Here is a 4,820-nt window from a genome sequence, read left to right on the forward strand (position 1 = left end):
CCCAGGCCCAGAGTTCAGGCCCCACGACCAGACCTGCCCCCCCCCCCCAAAAAAAGTAAGGCTTTGACTACAGTTGTACATATATCTATTCATCTCACTTTCATTCTTTGCATATACTAGAAATGGAATTGATGAATCAAATAACTTAATTTTTATTTATTTTTTTTGTGGAACCATTATACTGTTATTCCATAGCAGCTATCTCATTCCAACTGGCAGAGAATAAGTATTTTCATTTCCCACACTAATTTTCAGAGTTTTTAAAAATAATAGTATCCTAATGGGTGTGAAATGGTATCCTAGTTTTGTTATAATTTGAATTTCTTGATAATTGTGATGAACATCATTAGCCATTTATATCCCTTTTTTTTTTTTTTTTGGTCGGTTGTGGGGCCTAGGCGCTGTCCCTCAGCTCTTCAGCTCAAGGCAAGCACTCTACCTTATGAGCCATAGTGCCACTTCCAGTTTTCTGAGTGGTTTATTGGAGATAAGAGTCTCATGGTCTTTCCTGCCCAGGCTGGCTTTGAACTGTGATCCTCACATCTCAGCTCCTGAGTAGCTAGGATTACAGGTGTGAGCCACCAACGTCTGGCTTCATTTATATACTTTTAAGAAAACATCTCTTAAAGTGGTTGCCTAATTTTCCTCAGGTTGGTTGGTTTTTTTGTGTTTTTTTTTGAGGGGGGAAGGGTTTGAGTTGTAAAGAGTTCTCAAAATTCTAGATAATTAACTTTTATTAGATACGTGGTTTGAAAATAATTAATATTTTTTTCTGGTCCTAAGGCTTTAAACTCAGGGCCTGGGCACTGCTCCTGAGTCTCTTTGTGTTCAAAGCTAGCTCTCTATCACTTGAGCCCACAGTACCACTTCCACCTATTTCTGATTGGTTCACTGGAGATAATGTATCATGGACTTTTCTGTCCCTGCTGGCTTCAAACTGCAGTTCTCAGATCTCAGCCTCCTGAGTAGCTAGGATTATAGGCATGAGCCACCAGCACCTGGCTCGAAAATAATTCTTTATCCTGTAAGTTGCCTTTTAACATTGTTGACAGTGTCCTTGGTTGTGCAAAAGTTGTTCTTGTTTTTGTTTTGTTTTGTTGGCTATACTGGGGTTTCAACTCAGGGCCTTGTACTTGCTAGTGAGGCTTTTTTACCATTAAACCATGCCTCCAGCTCTTTTTTGCACTATTTTTTTATTCATTCATTTATTTTTGTCAGTTGTGGGGCTTGAACTCTGGGCCTGGACACCGTCCCTTAGCTCTTCAGCTCAAAGCGAGCACTCTACCACTTGAACCACAGTGCCACTTCCGTTTTTCTGGTGGTTAATTGGAAATAAGAGTCTCATGGACTTTCCTCCCCGGGCTGGCTTTGAACTGCAATTCTCAGATCTCAGCCTCCTGAATAGCTAGGATTACAGGTGTGAGCCACTAGCACCCAGCTACACGTTAATTTTGAGATATGATCTTACTTTTTGTCCTAACCCACCCCAGAATCATGTCCTAACCCACCCCAGAATGGCAGGTACGCACTGTTGCACCCAGCTATTGGTTGTGAAGGGGTCTTGCTAACTTTTTGCCCAGGTTGGCTTTGAACTGAAATCTTCCTTATCTCAGATGCTTTTATAGGTAGCTAGGATAATAGGTACCAGCCACTACACTGGTCTAAAAGTTTGTAGTCTTGATGAAATCCAATTTAAACATAGTTCTTTTTCTTTTTTTCTTATGCTGGTCCTGGGCCTTGAACTCAGGACCTGAGCACTGTCCCTGAACTTTTTTGCTCAAGGCTAGTGCTCTACCACTTAAGCCACAGCTCCACTTCCAGCTTTTAGGTGATTAATTAGAGATAAGAGTCTCATGGATTTTCCTGCCCTTGGGACTGGCTTCAAACCCCTGTTCTCAGATCATAGCCTCCTGAGTAGCTAGGATTACAAACATGAGCTACCAGTCTCAAGTTTACTTTTTTTGTTTTGTTTGGTTTTGTTTTTTGTTACCTGTCTTTGGTGTCATTTTCAGGGAATCATTGTCAATAGAGTTACCGTAAAGCTTTTGTATGGGAAGAATTTTATCTCTATGATAATCCTGAGGCTCAAATGATCACAAAGATTCTGCAGTGAAGCAGATTATTTGAAGATGTTGCTCAGCTCATTGGAAAACTGTCTGTTACTTTAATAACTACTGATTCATAATAAATATTTTTTTGGGGGGGGTCCAGTCGTGGGGCCTGAACTCTGGGCCTGGGCACTGTCCCTCAGCTCTTCAGCTCAAGGTTAGCACTCTGCCACTTGAGCCACAGTGCCACTTCCGGCTTTTTTCTTTTGCTTATGTGGTGCTGAGGAATCGAACCCAGGGCCTCATGCATGCAAGGCAAGTGCTCTACCACTGAGCCACCTTCCCAGCCCCATAATAAATATTTTTAAAAGCAAGTTGGTTGATGTACCAGTGGCTCACACCTATATTCCTTGCTACAAAAGAGTAGCAAAAAGCCAGAACTGAAGATATGGCTCAAGTGGTAGAGTACCTGCCATGAGCAAAAAAGCCAAGCAGAATACAAGGCTTTGAGTTCAAGCCCCTCTACCAATACAAGAAAAGCCAAGCTGAGTATTAAGGAATTTGTTAGTGCTTTGCCCACACCACTAATGAAGTAGACATTTGGCATAGGAGAGGGAAGAGTATAGAGATTTTAACTCAGGACTTTGCATTTGCTCAGCTTTCTGGCACACTATCACTTGAACCATATCTACAGCCCAAATGAGCATTTTACTGCTATAAGTTGTGACCTTCTTAAAAAATTATTTGCTAGGGCTGGGAAGGTGGCTCAGTGGTAGAGCACTTGCCTTGCATGCTCGAGGCCCTGGGTTCGATTCCTCAGTACCACATAAGCAAAAAGAAAAAAGCCGGAAGTGGCGCTGTGGCTCAAGTGGTAGAGCACTAGCCTTGAGCTGAAGAGCTGAGGAACAGCGCCCAGGCCCAGAGTTCAGGCCCACGACCAGACCCAAAAAAAAAAAATTATTTGCTAGTTAGTACCTTAGTGCCTTACACCTGTTCAATTGGTGTTCTGCCATTTGACTAATCCAGTTCCTCAGTAATCTTTGATTTTTAAATAGGAAATGTAAGTTTCTGTTTTAAAACCAATTCTTAACCAGGCATCAGAGGCTCATGCTTGTAATCCTAGCTGCTCAGGAGGCTGAGATCTATGGATCATGATTCAAAGTCAGCCTGGGCAGGAAAGTCCAGAGACTCTTACCTTCAATAAACTACCAAAAAAGTGGAAAATGTAACCATGACTTGCAAAAGATGATCAGGGACAGCATCTAGACCCCGAGTTCAAGCCCCAGGAATGGGGGGGGGGCGTTGAGGGGGAGGGGAGAAATCAAACAAAAAACAGTTCCTGAACCTTGGTGATGATACACCCCAAGTTGATGATCTGCAGTCACTGCCTAGCCCAGCAGAACAAGAATATCTGTTTTTGTGTCTTTGGCCACAATGTTTTGATGCCCTTTTCCAGTCCCTTCTCTAGCAGTAGGAACTGGAAAGCAACAGTATGATTGATGTCCTAGAAGCTGCTAAACTGGCTGTACTTTGAATGGCATTCTAGTAGAAGCTTTCTGCATTATAGTAGGCTGGCCAGAGAAAGCTGAAAACAGCCTCTGTTACTTAAGCCTGGTTGGTCTAGCACTGCCTGAATACATGGTGCCCTAAGACATCACAAGAACCACATTAGAAAAGAAAGGAGGCGTTGGAGCCATGGCATACATATATCTCTAATCATACTTCTGTCACACAGTTATTAAAAGCCTCCATGGATCAGGAAACTATAAAATTGAGTTCCTACTATATAACATAGCTCAAAGGAAGTGATGACTTTCCACTCCTCAGACTCTTTTGTTGGTTAGGTCCTGAGGTAAGACAATTCACCTTAACTATATCACCCCTGTGAATGAACTAGAATGAAATTCTCAAAGCCAAAATACTGTTAAAGTGGCTGAAGTGGGTGAAACCATTAAAGAACAGCTGTTGCATCAGTACACCTTCTTCCTTAGCCTTCTAGCTGTGATCCAGTCTAAAGATTTTAAAAGTAGAAAGCAGAAAACCTACTGTTCCCTGAGTAGGTCTATACTACCAATTGAAGCCTTGAAGGAGATTGGAAATAATGATAACATAAGGTCAGAGAAGAGAAAGGTTTACCAGAGCATTTCTAGGGGTGGACTGAGGCATTAGCACATTCTTCCTTCCCCAGGGATCCTAAACAGTTTCCAGCTTGTATAGTGATCCACTTTCTTGGCCCTTAATAGAATTCAAAACTGTTATTCTTGTGTTCTTGTTTTCAGATTTAAAAACTTTCACAGTGCTCAGAGTGCTTTCAACATTCTCACAAGCAAGGACTGAAAGTGGAATCAAGAAGGCCCCCAGATTTAGAGTTATACCTCCTTCCTCTGACAAGCAGGCCTTGCAGGTGAGTAAATGTTTCCTGAAATCAGGGGGAAGGCAGCTGCTCTGGTTTGCTGGCCCTAGACTTTGAACTTGTGTTTGGAAAAAGTAAGGAGAGTCCTACTCAGTGACGATTGATCTTTCAATCATTAATTTATTTATTTTCCCTACTTGGGCCCTAGTCTTAGGTCAATTTCTAGCTTCCTACAGCTTCCTTCCTGTCATCTGTTTTTCTCCCAGATCTCTCATACTTTTGGCTTTTATATATTTGTTTAAATAAAGTTTTCTTTTTTTGGGGGGGGGGGCAGAATCTGGTCGTGGGGCCTGAACTCTGGGCCTGGGCACTGTCCCTCAGCTCTTCAGCTCAAGGAGAGCACTCTACCGCTTGAGCCA

At 42.4% G+C, this 4,820-nt stretch overlaps 1 long non-coding RNA gene across 1 annotated transcript in view; it reads left to right on the forward strand.

The window, feature by feature from the left end:
- LOC105982050 overlaps positions 1–4,820 on the forward strand; it is a 27,385-nt gene that overhangs the window by 16,894 nt on the left and 5,671 nt on the right. Inside the window, exon 2 of the long non-coding RNA XR_001174857.1 lies at positions 4,328–4,452. This is a non-coding gene — a long non-coding RNA (uncharacterized LOC105982050). The remainder of the gene's footprint in view (positions 1–4,327; positions 4,453–4,820) is intronic.

Source organism: Dipodomys ordii, unplaced genomic scaffold (genome assembly GCF_000151885.1).
Source record: "Dipodomys ordii isolate 6190 unplaced genomic scaffold, Dord_2.0 Scaffold14, whole genome shotgun sequence".
In the NCBI taxonomy this organism is placed as follows: domain Eukaryota; kingdom Metazoa; phylum Chordata; class Mammalia; order Rodentia; family Heteromyidae; genus Dipodomys; species Dipodomys ordii.